Raw genomic sequence first — 19,108 nt, 5'->3', positions numbered from 1 at the left:
AATGCTGCCTATGACCCCCAAAACACCGTCCCCACCGTCAAGCATGGGGGTGGAAACATTTTGCTTTGGGGGTGTTTTTCTGCTAAGGGCACAGGACAACTTATTCGCATTAACGGGAAAATGGACGGAGCCATGTATTGTGAAATCCTGAACGACAACCTCCTTCCCCCTGCCAGGAAACTGAAAATGGGTCGTGGATGGGTGTTCCAGCACGACAATGACCCAAAACATACAGCAAAGGCAACAAAGGAGTGGCTCAAGAAGAAGCACATTAAGGTCATGGAGTGGCCTAGTCAGTCTCCGGACCTTAATCCAATAGAAAACCTATGGAGGGAGCTCAAGCTCAGAGTTGCACAGAGACAGCCTCGAAACCTTAGGGATTTAGAGATGATCTTCAAAGAGGAGTGGACCAACATTCCTCCTAAAATGTGCGCAAACTTGGTCATCAATTACAAGAAACGTTTGACCTCTGTGCTTGCAAACAAGGGTTTTTCCACTAAGTATTAAGTCTTTTTTTGTTAGAGGGTTCAAAAACTTATTTCACTCAATGAAATGCAAATCAGTTGCTATCTTTTATTTAAAGTTATTTTTTCGATTTTCCTTTTCATGTGCTATCTGCCACTGTTAAAATAAACCTACCATTGAAATGATACTGTTCTGAGACTTTTCATTTCTTTGTCATTGGACAAACTTAAAAAATCAGTGAGGGGTCAAATAATTATTTCCTCCACTGTATACCCTATTTACTGTATATAGTGCTAATCAAAATTCAAATAGGGAAAACAAGCATTGCAATACATGAATATTAATATACAGAATTAAAAATGAGCTTATGTAAAAGGTAACAAGTTTGCTACAGGTCTGGTTACCTACAGGGACATACGGGGAGGTAACATTAACTGGTCACCTTTTGAAAGCTAACATCTTATTGCTTGTAATGGGTTAATGTATCTGTCCAAACGTTTGCCTTTTATTACATATGAGAGGTCCCTGGCCTGTACTTGGCCTGTAGAGCTTACGTTGAGACACAAATAGAAGGATGATGAGTATTGCTATGCACAAATGTTAAGACGTTGCCCCTCAAGTGCCAAGACCGGGCAAGATAATTTTCTAGTTCTCCAAAAGGCAGTATTAAGACTGTGACTATTGTTATAAAGAAAGAATTGGCAGGTTTTGGCAGAGGCAGTAAGATGATTAGAAAATGATAGGAAAGAACCAAAGATTACCCCGAGGGCAGCATGCTGAATCACTAGAATTAGTCAGCACAATTTATCCTGAACCTGGTAATTGAGCTGATTCATTAAGGAAGTGGTACTTGGAGGCAGATCTGGTCTGAATGTCAGTGCTTAGTAAAGGGGTGTCTAAATATAGAGAATGACTGCACAGGAATGGTTCCTAATGACTGGAGAACAATACATGTAGTACCTCACTACAAGAAGGGTAGTAGGGAAGATAATAACATCTATAAACCTGTAAGTCATACATCAATAGGATTGAAAGTGATGGATTCACCAAAAGTTAAAACAAACAAAACTTGCTAGATGTAAGAAAACATGGATTTGCTGTACCATTAACAGATTATTGGATGACTATTTTGATGAAGAATTTGACTTTGTAGACTGGGTTATGGTGGAAAAAAATAAAAATTGGAAAAATAAAAAACGTCACTAGAATAGACATAGAGCAATTTTCAAAGACAAGGATTCTGCCACTAAAAAAACTGTTTTTTAAAAAATGCATCCATTATTAGCACTTCTCATGTAGGGTCCTGCACTCAAATCCATTTTTCAAAAGAGCAGAATAGATATTTTTTTATATTTAATTTTGAAATTTGAAATAGGGCTGGACATGTTCTTAGCTTCCCAGGTGCACACAGCCATATGACTTGTACTCTGATAAACATCAGTCACTCTTTACTGTGATATCACCCACATCCCCCCCCCCCCCCCCCCCCCAGCTTGGCCATTATTCCTCCAGTTACACTGAGTGGGACAAACAATAGCTTATAAGCAGTTGCATTATGAAGTGTTGGCTCTTCCTGAAAGCACAGGATCAGTCACAATATACACCAATATTACAACTAAAAAAATACAATTATTGATTCAAGAATACAATTTTAAATGGTAGGATGAATTACTTGCAATGTACACAGTATAATTTAGTGCTAAACCCACAAAACTCATGACAGAGTCCCTTTAATGTACAGATTAGATGGTTTCTTTCTGTGGTCATTTCTATGTATCTATGGTATTTTTACCACTTAATATGTATATTTCCTAGAATAAGAGATAACAAGACTGTTAAAAGAAAATCAACTGAGCAGCAGCATATATGATTTTATGCTTTAACAAGCCACATAATGAAACATTATTAAAAGTTCTGCAGTTACAACACATACTGATTATCTTATCCTGCTAATGAATTTGTAGATACGTTCAATAGCTGTACAGTCATATTAGACATTTTGAATTCTATACCAAACATGGCTTTTATACACCTGAAGTTCCTGTACATTATTACCCAGCATTGACAGTCTTTAAGAGGTTTTCTGTCTGATCATCTTTGTTAAGAATTTTCCTCACTGTTCTTCAGCAAACTTTCAACAAAGCCAAGTCAGTTATTATTGTGTGAAAACCAGATTCTATAGGTTGCATTCACAAACAAAAGTCATATTGTGTTTGAAATCAAGTGGAATATATCTGTGAGCAATTGAAACATGTCACCTTTAGCAGACACTGTTCTTCCTTTGAAAGAAATATAAGAAACTCAGTTGAATAAAAATGTTTATTGGCATAGTCTTGAGAGCACAATAGCCTAATATTCCTACCTTAGCAACTTTGTCGCTTCTGTGAGGAATCTGTAAATGTGAGAACTCTATTTCACTCTATTTTTTTTCCTTTCCGGTTAGCTGTATTGACTCACTAATGGCTCAAATTAAATCAAGACCTCTGGAGCCACTTCTCCTTCAAGAGGGTGTTTGGAAGAATTCCAGGTTTCTGATCAATATTTCAGCAGATTGAGAAAAGAATGCTTCTCTTTTTACATGTATACTTATAAAAACCTTCAGATGTGTAAACAAGGCCTTAAAAAAGTAATGGGCATTATTAGGGCTAAAATAACTGATGAGCTTTTCTACAACAGAGCTAAAATGTGTCCCACATACAATAGTTCTGTATTTTGGTTATAAGTCTGAAAGCAGAGGTCACCTATTAGCTTGGGAATAGGCCTGTAAAATCCATATCACTGTGTCTAATGAGGAGCTTACTGATATATTGCTGTTTTAGAAGGCAATCAGATACTTCAAAGTAACATATTTCCTTCAATGCCCATTAAGAAAATAATAGCATTTTGAGGTTTAGAATTCTTTACTTTCAACATATCAGTTATTGAAGTGGATGTTTTTTAGTTACTAATGAGGCCACTGTGTATTTTACCTTTTCTGCCTTTGCATTAATTGTTTATGTGGAATAGACATTTGACAATCAATTATTTTGGCGCTCTAACTGTTTTATCAGCAGATGAAATATATATATACCTAGGAATCGGGACATTTACACAGAATATATAATCACTTAATTAATGTACATATATTCTATATAAACTCCCCTAATGGAAATGTTAAAATGTTGAATGTAAATGTATTTTCCTTTTGCTTTTTCTCCAATCTGTTGGGAAAAGCTCAGCTGGCATTTCTGGCCTTATCCAAGAGGCCATTGTCTTGCTAGCACAATGTTTTAATTTCTATTTGTTTATAATTCCATATTACGAAGCCAGAAGGCAGCATGGTCTAGCAGTGCAGGGGCTGGGCATGGCATCACTAAGGGTAAAGCCAGTTAAACAGGGTGCTAAACAGTCCACTCCATAGAAACTTGTAATAAAAATATACCATGTCTATACAGACATAGGTAATACTTTGTAAGGAATAATTAAAGGTAAATGTGCCTGTTAAGCTGCCACCAAGATACAATTTTGTAATAGTATTGCTTGTGTAAATAAAGATATAAAGAATAAAGTTATATATAGGTATGGGATCTAAAATCCTGTTATTCAGAAAACTCAGAAAGCCATCTCCCATAGACTCCATATTAATAAAACAATTCAAATTTTTCAAAATGATTTCCTTTTTCTCTGTAATAATAAAACAGCTCCTAACAGGAGCACCGGCCCAAGGAAAACCTCCTGTGGGGGTGCCTAACATTTTGGCACACCACCACTAAAATAAACTTTACATTTCCTTTAACTTTTAGTATGGTATAGAGTATCCTATTCCTAGCAACTTTGCAATTGGTATTCATTATTCATTTTTTATAGTTTTTATATTATTTGCCTTCCTCTTCTATTCTTTTTAGCTTTCAAATGGGAGTCACTGACCCAGGCAGCCAAAAAAACCTTTTGCTCTATGAGGTTACAATTTTATTATTATTGTTATTTTTTAATCCTTATATTTCTATTCAGTCCCTCTCCTATTCATATTCCATTATCTGATTCAAACCACTGGTAATCAGGACCCTAGCAACCAGAAATTAAAGAGCTGCTGAACAGAAAGCTAACTGGAAAACCACACAAAATATAAAATGAAAACCAACTGCAAGATGTCTTAGAATATCAATGTCTATGTCTTACTAAAAGTTCATTTAAAGGGGAACAAACTCTTTAAAAGTTATAAATTGTGTCTTTTCTGAAGTGAAAAGTGTAAAATTCTGTGCAAAACTGAGTGAGCTTAAATTCTAATAGCTACTTATGCCTATACACACTGCTTCCACCATTTGTTTTGTACCAATGTGGTCTTTCAGCTGCTTTGATGAGATGAGGGCAATAATGTGCAAGGTGAATTGGATAGGCTGTATAGTAAAAAGGGAGTAATGGAATGAACATCTGCCATCTAAATGGAACTGATTTGCAGCCAGTGAATTACAGAAGTCACAAGCGACACCATCATTTCCTTTATTACCCATATTTGGGGTGTCTTTATTGTAGTGTATAAAGCAAACCGTACAGTAATTAAAAAGACCATACGTGAAATTAAATTCAGGGGGAGTAGTGATGTTATGTTAGATGCTATAGAAGAAAATAATAAATAGTTATGAGAACATAAAACAGCTAAAAGCAGGTCCTCAAATAAAGAAGCAATCATGGGGGGTCAGCTTGGTTTTAGGAAATCCCACTGTTCTCAAGCTAATTTGTTTACATTCTGTGTGGGCGGTAAGAAACCAAATCTAAATAATGAAATCTACATATAGATGTCAGTAAGGTTTATTACAGTGTTCCACACATTATTGCATGTCTGAGACCAGGAACAAAAGTTTGTACTTGGACAGACCAAGACAGAAATCAATTCTCAGTCAAAACCTTTTAAATCTTTTTAATGCTATTTTAGATGAGCTATAAAGTAAAGAAATTTCACAATATACATAGGAAGTGTTTTATCTCTGCCTCTATTGTTTCCTAACAGAATAAAATCCCTGTTGATTACAGAACAGTTGTGTTTTATTAGATTGTAGGCATAGTGTTCCAAGTGATTAAAAAACACTTTATTCAGGAAGCCCAAATCCATGTATTTATCTGTAATTACTTGTATTGGGATTTTGGCACATCTGTGGATGCTGTTCAGTTTAACAAATTTGTTCTTATAATGTACATCTGGTTACTAGTAGAATATAGTAGTTGTGCTCGAAGTGAAAACTATTGCGCTAAATGGAATGTATCACAACTTTGCTAAAGCTTCCAGTTGAAAGTACAGGAATGAAAAGCGGAGATCTTTAGCGTGAATGTGCAGGAAACTATAGTAGGCCTTCTCTTAGCCTCACTATAATGTTAATATGTTTATGGTACAAGTACTTGTTATGCCACTGCTATGTGCATAGTATTATAGAATAGGTGGGAGCTGTAGTCTATTGATAGTAGGGGGTGTAGGTTTGATTTTTCCACTATACAGCATTCAGCATATGCATATTCATAAGGGTGCATATGCGCCTGCAAAGTGCAATGTCAAGAGCAATCAACATGTTTTTTCCTACAGTGCAGAATTTTTTTCCCAGAATTCCTTCATCATTGAGCAAGGGGGTGATGCTCTTGCCCCAATTGCACCTATACACAAAAATTAAGGCAACTGTGTACACATTTTACCACAAATCAAACGCAATTGAGCGGAAGTCCATTGTGTTCAGTGTCGGACTGGCCCACTAGGATACCAGGAAAACTCCCGGTGGGCCCAGGTGTCAGTGGGCCCTCCTGCTCACCCAGCCATTTTCCTTGTATGCCTATACCATGGTCATTCCTCATTTCTATATGAGAATAAAGAAAATAAATAAAGGCAGAAATAGAGAATAAAAATATGTATGGAATATCTGCATTATGTACTGTTTCTTTTTTAGCCTGCTATTCAGAGAATGTATAACGTAAAAGTCAATGGTACAATGTAAAATTTTTGCACTGGAAAAAATAATAAAAATTTCAAGTCACAAAAAAAAAAAAATATGTATGGAATAATAACAATATGTCTTGAGAAGTGATTAAGAGAATAAAGAATATGAGTGAAGAAAAAAAAATTCTTAGATAATAGGCCTACAGTCTAAGTTTTTCGGGTGGGCCCCTAGCACCCCAATCCGACATTGCCAGTGTTCAGAGTGACATCTGGGCCCAATTCTTTAGCTGCAAGTATTCCCTCCTTGCACTTCCATGTGATTGTGTCCAGCACCATTGGCTTCCTCCTGTTCCAAATCAAGTGCTGTTGCAGCTATTAACACAGGTCACTGTGGAAACCATGGAGCTACTGCCACATCTGAACCAGACCATAGCCGCAGTGCAGATGCACCAGAAGAATTAGACGTACACATTACTCTGAGGGGCACATTTACTAACCCACGAACGGGCCGAATGCGTCCGATTGCGTTTTTTTCGTAATGATCGGTATTTTGCGTTTTTTTCGGAAAATTGTCGCGACTTTTTCGTTACCAATACGTTTTGCGCGAAAAAACGTGAGTTTTTCATAGCCATTCCTAAAGTTCAGCAAAATCTGGCGATTTTTTCGTAGCGTTAAAACTTGTGCGAAAAGTCGCGATTTTTTTGTAGCGTTAAAACTTGCGCGAAACATCGTGCCTTTTACGTTTTAACGCTATGGAAAAGGCGCTACTTTTCACGCAAGTTTTAACGCTACGAAAAAATCGCCAGATTTCGCGCTAATCGTATTGGTAACGAAAAAGTCGCGATAATTTCCGAAAAGTCGTAAAGTCGCCGAAAAAAAATCGCAAAAAATACAAAAAAGTCCCAAAATGTTCGTTTTCCAATCGGAATTTTTCCAATTCGGTTGGAATTCGTGTCTTAGTAAATCAGCCCCTGAGAGTCAACAACAAAAATGACAAGAAATATTTTTAGCACAACTGCAGCCACTTTGCATCAAAGTGAACATGCATCAATTTTAACCCATTGACTGCAAATACATCAGGAGAATTTCCCTCGGCACCCACAGTTATGAAAAACATTATGGAAATACAAAGCTGCATTGTAGGAAAAAATATGGCGACTGAAATTGCACTCGCGGTGTTGTAAGTAAATAACCCATATAGTATAATTTTATTTGTTATAGAAGGAGGAAGGCCTCATTTAAAGGAGAAGGAAAGGCTAATAAAGATTTAATCTCAAGCTGCAGGCATATTGTCAGGTGCAACCACAGGTGGGTGGCTGGCAGGTAGGAGCCTATGTGCAGGTAACCCAGAACTCCCTTAAAGGGCCGGACAGCCAAGTTAGATGAATGAAAGAGCTTTAATGAAAAACAAAACAGAATGGAAATAAAAGTACTGTACCAGCCTGTAATAAGATATAGAGTTCGGTAACAGGCGAATCCGGAGGCAGGCAGGGGTCAGTCCAGGCAGAGTTCTAGCAAGTCCGAGAATCAGGCAGGGGTCAATCCAGGCAGAGTTCTAGCAAGTCCGATAAGTCAGGCAGAAGTCAATATCGCGAAAACCAAACAGGAACAAGGCAGGGAACACAGGAATCAGGAACCAGGCACCAGGAATCAGGAATCAGGAATCAGGAATCAGGAATCAGAGGTGGCAAGACCAGGCTAATCGGGAACGATGATCAAGCACTGGGTGTAGTCTGGAGAGGGTTTATATAGTCCGGTAATTACTAAAGCAGCCACACATGTGACGACCAATAAAGATAGGGAAACTGGTAGAAAGGCGGAAGGGACACAAGGGCAACCGATCCCATGTAGCTCAAAGAGCCCCCTGTGGCTCAGCAAGCATGTGCACCTAGAGTTCCGCATACAATCCAGGGTTCAAATCCCTATAGTTCCTGCCACATACCTTCAGTTGTCTCAATAGTGCCCTTAAGTCTCCCCATATTTCACCTGTTCACATGATCAGAAGCCAAACAGGAATAAAAAACGCTGAGCTGTGTAAAGAAAGTTCCCATAATGCCTCGCTCCTGCAGAGACACCCTGACCAAGTGAACATGCTCAGTTAGTTAGACTATGGGGCAGATTTACTATCCCCAAATTTTTTGTCGCTTGCGCAACTTTGTCGCTGCCCGTGTGACTTTTTAGTACGCTTGCGCGAAAAAATTGGAAACGTTTTCCCGCTGTTTACAATCGTTCGGTACGAAAATTTCGTGACTTTCGGATCACCAATACGATATTATCTTGACTAATACGATTTCCTAAGCATTTTTGTGATATTTGCAATCTTAAGAAATTATCATATCCAATCCAAATTTATCCCATTCGGGATTCGAACTCCCGTTTTCATGAATGTGCCCCTATGAGTCAGCTTCCTGCTGATTGGCTCAGATCCACATTCCTAAGGGGGGGTGGGAGTGAGTTCTTAGCATTCTTGAGGGAGGGGGGAGCAGGAGAGGGGAGAAAGAGAAAGCTGTGTGTCTCTGGCACATGAATTACAGACACAAGAAATCTTTTCACAGAGAAGTCAGTGCAGCATTTCTGTGAGTGCTTATGGCTGTATTTACATAGACCTTTCTGATAAAGCTTACTTAGTTTTTACCTTTCTTTCTCCTTTAAGAGCAAGTCATAAAGGCCACTTTATGACCAATGAGAAGAACCAGTCCCATCAGTATTGCCGATGGAAACAAAGAAAGTTGTAAGTTCCTAAAAAAAACTGTAGAAAATGATTTCTAAGCCTGATGTTTTTCTTCAGCCATCAATATTATATTTGCGAATCAATTTATTTTGTAACAGATTGCTTCTGACTTTAATTAATTAACAGCAGAAAAGAACTGGGAGAAACAGATTTTCCCTCTGTGATGTACTAAGATGTCAATATGAAGAGACCATTTTAATTAATTAAAGTAAATTAATAATCACTTCTCTTTTTTTGTGAGTTTCCCACAGGGCTTTAATGTACTGTAAGTGAGATGCTATCTGGCTGTGCAAGATTGCTGGAAACCAACTGACATTTGTGAAACAGCAAGAACGCCCCACTCCCCCCCATCATTTTATTTTTAAGTATGGCTAAATTGGTCAAGATTCAAGCAGTTGTTTTGCAAAAACTGCGGTGTGCCTAGTAACTATTTAGTTAGTGGCGTGTCATTTAAAAATTGGAACTCATATCTGGAACATACTTTAAAAGTGAAGCAGATGGTGTTTTATTATTCTGTGTCCAGCTTTTTAAAAGTGAGTGTCAAACATAGAAAGAGTTTTAAAAAATGTCTCTCAAGTTCCTGAATTTCCCTGATTCTGTTATATGGTACATTCCCACAGAATGTCTTAATCTGAATTAGTGGTGTCAACTGGCAATTCAAGAACATATGGAATGACTGGTTGCTAATTGGGGTTTAAGACTAGTTCACTTAACTTTAATAGTAACCTGAAAACATAAAACTTTATGGGGGCGATTCACTAAAGGTCAATAACACTTATCGTATGCTTTTTTGCGTTAAAAAGCGATAAATAAGAACCGTTTCATCAAAATTATTTCACATGCATATTCCGCACATCGCATGCACAAAAAAACCATCATCGCAAAGCGTTATTTCTAACGCATTGCGTTAATTAACGAATAGAAATAGTACTAACACGTGATTTACAAACACATATGAAGCGTTAAACGTGCAAAATATCGCTTTAATCTGTGCGAATATTAACACTTACTTGGGGTAGGCCTTACTTAAAGAACATTGCGGTTTGTGAGTGTTTGGCAACACAACATGGAGTTTGCAGTCGGATTTTCTCAAGTATGTGTTGGCCCTAGAGTGATGCATCCTCCAGTTTTCATGGAAATGGTAATTTTCAGAAAAGTAGTTTTCAGAAAGTAATGGTTACGTGCATAATATTGTGCGCTAATATCACACGTGGCAAAAGATGTAAAAAAAATGTACGCAACGAAAAATAACGAAAGAAAAACGCTCATCGCGAGTTAAATAACGCAAAGAACATCGCTTCTTAATTACGACAAGTGTTCTTTTAGTGAATCAAGCGTTAAGTCCAAAAAATAAGAAGTGATAACATTTTTAATGCATGCTATAAATAGCACTCGTTTTATCGACCTTTAGTGAATCTGCCCCTATGTATAAAACTCCAACGATATAGTTGGAGATCTGTAATTCGCCTCCATAATGAGGTTTAGTAAGTATTTTTCATCTCTCTATACCCTTTGTATCTTTAGCACTATTTTGCATATGGGATACAAGTAGCACTAGGTAAAATGCCTGTTTTGCAGCAGGTGATGCTATGTTTCATGTTACTGGCTTAGGAAAAGCCAAATGAATAGGTCCCTGGAGTGAACGGGGGGAGAGTAGGAAAGACCCTCCATTCCATACTCCACTTAGTATTTTGATTTGGCCAGCTGTAGGTAGCTGCCTGATTAGGCTGCAGGTGATAAAAGCAAATAAAAGGGCTGTGTGATTACAAAGGGGTAGAGTTGGAGGTTGATTCTTGACTCAGAAGGTCACTCTCAGAGCAGAAACTCCCAGAGGTACTGGGGGTGCCTCCTGCCACTGCGAGGAGCAGAGGGAGTCGTGACCAGACGGATGAGCGCTGAGAGGAGTCAGCAAGGCTTAAGGTGAAGCCTGAGTGTTCCAGAGTGTGGAAGTAACCCTGGAAGGTTAGAGCCCTGAAGGAGGGACATATCACGACCCTGAACTGTCTTAAGCTTTATGTTGGGAAGAATTTGTCCTATATAAACCTGTGTTTTGCCTGAAGACGTGGTGTCCTTGCATGGTGTCAGTGCTGTGTTACAACACACAATACACAGACAGGGTCTGAGAAAAGTCCTATGCACTATTTTCAATGTGGGCTCCCTGGGGCAACATACATTGCTAAATGTATTCATATTTGGGCATCAAACTATTCAGTAGACAGAAATTGCAAAATGGCTTTGCAATAAAGCGGGTAAAACTAGAAACTGTTGGTGGGTGAGGTTTATTATAATGGGAGTGGCTTATAATTGGGGGGTGGGGGCTTATATTGGCATGCCATGCTACGTGCAGCACACATAGCACCCCTTTGCTTTTTAACCTTCAATTCAAGCACTGGAGATACCCTGCCTCATTGCAATTTATTTGACTTTTTCAGAAGATTAATAAATGTTTAAAATTATTTATGTTTACAGAATGGTCAGGTGCAATTTTCTTTATAGAATGAGGTAGAGGAATACACCCTTTGTATAGTACACGGCAAAGCAATACAATAATATAACAACCCAATATTTTAATTTTAAAATGAAATTTTTATTCCAGTGGGTTTGCAGTGTAATTAAGAATTCCGGCCAACTTGCATGCATATCCATTTACTAATTTACTGATACTGAATGGTGTAACAAAGACATATACTGTATGCTTCAGAACAGTATTGGTATTGTGTTGGTATTAAAGTGTGTTGCATAGAAAATGACATGTACAAGCTGTAGAAGTCTAACAGCCTCAAAAGCGCACAAAGGCCATGTAATCATGTAGTGAGTGCTTTGGAAAGAGTGAGAATTAATATCTAAGAAAGTGAAAGGAATTACCTAATGTCATACTAAATAAGGAAGCGGCTGTTATTATAAAAGAAGTGCAGAAATGGTATAAATAGACAGTGTTGAGACTTCTGCAATCAAGAATTGAATAAAGTACATGAGTGGTAGGGATACAAATAAGGAAAAGATTACAGTATTCAGAACAGAAGAAAATGAATTTCAGGACCGTCAATATATTTGTTTAGAAAGAGTATTATAGATACCCCAAACCCAATCTACAATTTTACTGTACTATAAAGGTGGATCATTGGCCCACCAAAGACCAATATCCCAATCCAGCTATGGATGGCAGCCAAAACCTCAATAACAATTTATTAGAGAAGCCCACACCTGCCAACAAAGTGAGACTGGTACAAAATAGTACAAGTTATGTCTAATAGAAGAGATCACATTTTTTACTCAATAACAACTACAATAAATTCTCAGCCATATGGTTTCTCTGGATGCAATTTATAGAATACTATACTTATTTACCTTGCTTAAACACCTATGATTTCTATTATATAGAACTGTTGCCAACAAAGTGATACTACTATGTTTTATGTAAAATGATCAAAGTGATCACACTCGGATGTAAAAAAGTGTTGGTGAACCACATAAGCATTAAAAAAAGTTCTTTGGGGATGCACAAAAAGGGCTGTGATTGGCTATTTGGTAGCCCCATGTGGGACTGGTGGCCTACAGGAGGCTCTGCTTGGAGTAAAACTGTGTTTTTGAGCTTCCAAACTTTACTTCAAGTAAGAAATTCAAAAATGGGCACCTACTTTATGGCTACTGGGGCGGTGACCAACATGTTGCCCACAAACCACTGGTTGGGGATCACTGATCTATCAGTAAGACACTGCATGATTCAAGGAGTATTTTAAGAGCCAATATTTTGTTTTCCTAAGTGATAGCTGCAGAATCCCTAAGCCTTTGTGCATTGTTTTACGAAGGAGTGAAACTGCAGTATTTCGATAAAACTGTTATTTATTTCTACTTTACAAAAAAAGCAAAATTATTCAGTCATCAAATATACAATATATCCCCAACTACTGCTGAATATTAATAGATAAAGATATGTTGGCATGTACACTAGCAATGCTCTACTAGAGGAGCAAAATAGCCTGCCTAGAGAGTTTCCTAAAAACTTTGCAAATAAATAGTGAGCTGTGTTGTTCATAAATAGCTCCCTATAGCTATTTAACTGGTCCCAGAATTGCTGTACTCCGAGTAAAACAAAAGAACATTATTCTACAAAACAGAATACATTTGAAAAACAGGAACTTTTCAGATGTCACACGTTGACTTAATATGAAACATTTGTATTAACTTACAAGGCATTATAACCGGAAGGAAAAGCAAAAGAAAATGTACGTTTTCTGTTCAAATAAACTTCAACTTTTAATTTAGAAGTAATAAAAGCATTTTATGTTGTTTCGTAAAACAGTCTGCTAAGATGTTTTCATTTGTTCTTTGATATATATATATTTACTAAATATTATTTTATTCTTACCACAAAATCTTTCATGTAAGAGTCAATGATGGTGCTTAACAATAATGTAATGGTGCATGATTAAATGATCCAATAGTTATAGGAATGATCTAGTAGCTGTATAAATGATCCAGTAGCTATAGGAATAAGAATATTAGCAATAGAAGGTTGAGGCAGCTCATTTACAATCTAGGTGGCAAGATGCAAAGTACATGTAGCGCACCCTTAGAGTTGGCATTAGGCAGATTAAGAGTGTGTGTGGCCTGTGTGCAGCTATCTCAAGACGCACCTGAAACTGGCCATTGTGGAGCAACTCCCAGCAACTGTACCACCCTGTTACCTTTAACTTTGCTCTCTGGGTGGAAATCTTCTAGGTTTTGGAGTCTTGCACTTACTAAGTAAATGACCAGGACACTGGGTGTTTTATGTAAACCAAGTAAACTTCTTTATTAACTCCCAGGCAGTTAATTTTCTGGCAGTATCAGTAATGACACCATAAATGATCAACATCCTAGAGTCAGCATCCAGTATCATATAACATACCTCTCATGTTACACATGCCCGTTAGGTGGCTTTTTCCCCAATTTAGACAATCCAGTGGTGGGGTCTTGCTCCCTGGCACACTACCTGTCCCTGAGCTCACCCACTCCTGTCCCTACACTGGCGTTTAACCCTCTGATCTCCTCAGTGGGGCAATGAACTCCCCCTAAACCTAACATTCACTGCAAAAGCAACTACTTTATAAGCTAACCCTCTCCCTAACTCAAACTCACTCACATAGACTTGGAACCATCTCCCAGTCAGGTGAGGTCCCAGGAAAGACCTCTAGCACATGTGGGATTATTTTATAATACAGTCCTTTGCACCTACCGGGCATTTTTAGAACTGCAGGGTTGTAAACCATGAAGCCCCCTGGGAATTGTGCCTATCATCCATAAAATGGAGACATTGGTGTAGGTCTATATACACAGCACTGATAAGACCTTCTACTTAGGCAGTACATAGGTGTTCAGGCAATCAGGAACAAAACAGAAGCACCAGAATAAATCACTAGAGATGTAGCGAACTGTTCACCGGCGAACTAATTCACGCGAACATTGGGTGTTCGCAAGTCCGCAAATTCGCGAACTTTTGGCGATGTTCGCCATTTGGGTTCGCCTTAGCTGGCGCCAAATTTTGACCTCTCACCCCAGAGTCAGCAGATACATGGCAGCCAATCAGGCAGCTCTCCCTCCTGGACCACCCCCCCAACCCTGGACCACTCCCTTCCATATATAAACCGAAGCCCAGCAGCCATTTTACATTCTGCCTGTGTGTGTTTGAAGAGATAGTGTAGGGAGAGAAGCTGTGCAGGGATTTGAGGGAGAGTTTAGGTAGCTTTGCTGGGTCTGACTAGTGAATGTGATCTGCTTTCTACTGCTCTGTATTAGCAGCACATAGGGAGAGATTTGTGCAGGGATTTGAGGGAGAGTTTAGGTAGCTTTGCTGAGTCTGACTAGTGAATGTGATCTGCTTTCTACTGCTCTGTATTAGCAGCACATAGGGAGAGAGCTGTGTCCAAATGTGCAGGGATTTGAGGGACAGTTTAGGTAGCTATTAGTCTAGCTGTGTTGGGGACTGGTGTGCTGCTCCTAGTAGTTCACCACCAGCACCAACCAGAGATCACTTTTGTTTTATTATTATTTTTTTTTCATTTATCTTATTAGATATTAGATATATATATTAGATATATATATATTAGATATAGATATTTAGATATTTATTAAGACATTCTGTCTAAAAATAACAATAGTAATTCTGTGTCCAGAAACATCACCTGAGTGACGTTTTTACACCAGCAATACTATATCCACTACTGTATACTTTGCCATTGCAGGCCTTGTTGTTGCCACTGTCTTTTTCAACCAAGTGCCACCTAGCTGTGTGAGCTTTTGCACATTCTGTCTAAAAATAACAATAGTAATTCCGTGTCCAGAAACATCACCTGAGTGACGTTTTTCCACCGGCAATACTACATCCACTACTGTATACTTTGCCATTGCAGGCCTTGTTGTTGCCACTGTCTTTTTCAACCAAGTGCCACCTAGCTGTGTGAGCTTTTGCACATTCTGTCTAAAAATAACAATAGTAATTCCGTGTCCAGAAACATCACCTGAGTGACGTTTTTCCACCGGCAATACTACATCCACTACTGTATATTTTGCCATTGCAGGCCTTGTTGTTGCCACTGTCTTTTTCAACCAAGTGCCACCTAGCTGTGTGAGCTTTTGCACATTCTGTCTAAAAATAACAATAGTAATTCCGTGTCCAGAAACATCACCCAAGTTGTTGTTGTTTTGTAAAAATAAAAAAAATGCCAGGCAAAGGCAGGCTATGATATCCTGTGGCCCTAGGAAATTGCCCAGTTTTCCGAAGGCACTTACCCTGAACTCCCAAAATGCTGAAGAGGTAGTTGACTGGCTTACACAGCACACCCCATCCTCTACTGTTTCTAACTTTGCCACAACATCCTCATCCTCCTCTGCTATGGGCACCCCACGTACCACTTCCTCCACCACCGCCGCCCCTTCTTCACTGGAGTCAGAGGAGTTATTTACTTATGAGTTTGTTGAACTGAGTGATGCGCAACCATTATTGCCAGAAGAAGATGAAGGAGATGAGGACGTTACACCAGATATCATAATTCAGGCAGGCAACACAACAGAGATGGACATAAGGTGTGATGAGGTCCCCGCTGCTGCTGTCTTCTGTGAGCTGTCAGAAGAAATTGATGCATCTGAGGAGAATGATGATGAGGAGATTGATATTTTGTGGGTGCCCACAAGAAGAGAGCAAGAGGAGGATAGTTCAGATGGAGAGACGGAGAGTCAGAGAGGCAGGAGGAGAATAAGACTTAGAAGAAGCAGGGACAGCTCCCAGGGAACAGTAGGGCAACAACATGAATTGGCACCTGTGGTCAGCCAGCCAACGCACCCGCCAACTTCTGCTGTTACTGCTAGAAAGCCCACATCAAAAGGCTCAGCAGTGTGGCATTTTTTTAATGTGTGTGCCTCTGACAAAAGCGCTGTAATTTGTAATGAGTGCAGTCAGAAACTGAGTCTTGGGAAGCCCAACACCCACTTAGGTACAACTGCTATGCGAAGGCACATGAACGCCAAACACAAAGCACTATGGGAGCAACACCTCAAAGGCAGCAGCCAAACGCTAAGCCACCCTCCTTCTGCTCCAGCATCTTACTGCTCTACCTCTGCTGTCCTTGACCCATCTCAACCACCCTCCACTCCGCCTTCCACCTTGACCACCAGTTCCTGCTCATCTGCCCCCAGCCAAGTTTCTGTGAGGGCCATGTTTGAGCGTAAGAAACCAATGCCTCCGAGTCATCCCCTTGCCCGGCGTCTGACAGCTGGATTGTCTGCACTCTTAGCCCGCCAGCTTTTACCATACTAGCTGGTGGACTCTGAGGCTTTCCACCAATTTGTAGCAATTGGGACACTGCAGTGGAAGGTACCCAGCCGCAATTTTTTTTCACAGAAGGGAATACCACACCTGTACCAGCATGTGGAGAGCCAAGTCACCGCATCTCTGTCATTTAGTGTTGGGGCAAAGGTCCATATGACTACTGACACATGGTCCTCCAAGCATGGTCAGGGCAGGTATGTCACCTACACTGCCCACTGGGTGAACCTGGTGATGGCTGGGAAGCAGGGAATGCGTGGTACAACAACAGTGGAGTTGGTATCACCGCCACGGGTTGCATGCGGGTCTGCCACCACCTCTACTCCTCCTTTGCTCTCTAACTCGTCTTCTAAGTCGTCTTCTAAGTCGTCTTCTAACTTGGCTTCTTCCTCGGCTTCTTCCTCCTCTGCTGCTGTGTCCTCCTCCACACCTGTGCACCCCCAGCTCCACATAGGCTATTCGACGTGCCAGGTACGCCGTTGTCATGCTTTCTTGGGCATGACGTGCCTGGAAAGCAGAAACCATACCGGATCTGCACTCCTGTCATCTCTGCACTCACAGGCCGATCGGTGGCTGACCCCACACCAACTAAAAATCGGAAAAGTGGTGTGTGACAACGGAAGCAATCTGTTGGCAGCAATGAGACTGGGCAATTTAACACATGTGCCCTGCATGGCACATGTTTTAAATTTGATAGTCCAACGGTTTGTCTCGAAGTACCCAGGATTGCAGGACATTCTCAGGCAGTCCAGGAACGTGTCTGGCCATTTCAGACGTTCCTACACAGCCATGGCACGCCTTGCTGACATTCAGCGGCGGCACAAGTTGCCAGTCAGGCGTTTAATTTGCAACAGCCAGACTCGCTGGAATTCCACGCTAATGATGTTTGAACGTCTGCTGCAACAACAAAGAGCCGTCAATGAATACCTATTTGAACTGGGTGGTAGGACTGGATCTGCAGAGCTGGGGATTTTTTTCCCCCGTTACTGGGTGCTTATGCGCGACGCCTGCAGGCTGATGCGCCCTTTTGACGAGGTCACAAATATGGTTAGTCGCACTGAAGGCACCATCAGCAACCTAATACCCTTTGCTTTTTTTCTTGAGCGTGCCGTGCGATGAGTGACAGATGACGCTATAGACCAGCGTGACCAAGAGCATGATTTCTGGGCGGAATCACCAGAACGTTCCCAGGCACCTGCTGCAACGCAGGGAGAGGTGTCAGAAGTGGAGTCAGAGGAGGAAGGTGGCTTTGTGGAGGCGGAAGACCAACAGGAGCAGGCTTCCCGGGGGGCTTGTGGTCACCTTTTGGGGAGCCCTGGTCTTGTACGTGGCTGGGGGGAGGAGACCGTGGTGGATGAGGACGTAGTCCTTGATAATGAGGAAGGGGAGATGGATACCTCTGCATCCAACCTTGTGAGAATGGGGTCTTTCATGCTGTCATGCCTGTTGAAGGACCCCCGTATCAAGAGGCTTAAGGAGAAGGACCTGTATTGGGTGGCAACGCTACTAGATCCTCGTTACAAGCATAAAGTGGCAGAAATGTTACCAACGTACCACAAGTCCGAAAGGATGCTGCATTTCCAAACCAGCCTGCAAAACATGTTGTACAATGCTTTTAAGGGTGATGTCACTCCACATTCCAGGGGCAGAGGTGCCGGTAATCCTCCCACGAGCACACCTGCAAGGACAATGCACTTTGGCCACTCTGTAACGTCAGACATGCAAAGTTTTTTCAGTCCAAGGCAGCGCCAGGACCCTTCTGGATCCACACTCCGAGAACGCCTCGACCGGCAGGTAGCGGACTACCTGGCATTAACTGCAGATATTGACACTCTGAGGAGCGATGAACCCCTGGACCACTGGGTGCGCAGGCTTGATCTGTGGCCAGAGCTGTCACAATTTGCCATAAATCTGTTGTCTTGCCCTGCCTCAAGTGTCCTCTCAGAAAGGACCTTCAGTGCAGCAGGAGGGATTATAACTGAGAAGAGAACTCGCCTAGGTCACAAAAGTGTTGATTACCTGACCTTTATTAAAATGAATGAGGCATGGATCTCGGAGGGTTACTGCACGCCGGAAGACTTGTTCTGACTGCCCATGCAGCTGTCCTTCTCTGCACGCCGCTTGACACCACACACAGCTGTCCTTTAGCGTCCTCCTCCACCACCGTACAAACTAGGGTGCAAATCCTACTGGCTTAATTTTAAGCCAA

Source organism: Xenopus tropicalis, chromosome 1 (assembly GCF_000004195.4).
Source record: "Xenopus tropicalis strain Nigerian chromosome 1, UCB_Xtro_10.0, whole genome shotgun sequence".
NCBI lineage: Eukaryota > Metazoa > Chordata > Amphibia > Anura > Pipidae > Xenopus > Xenopus tropicalis.
Note: the sequence above shows the minus strand (reverse complement) of the source record.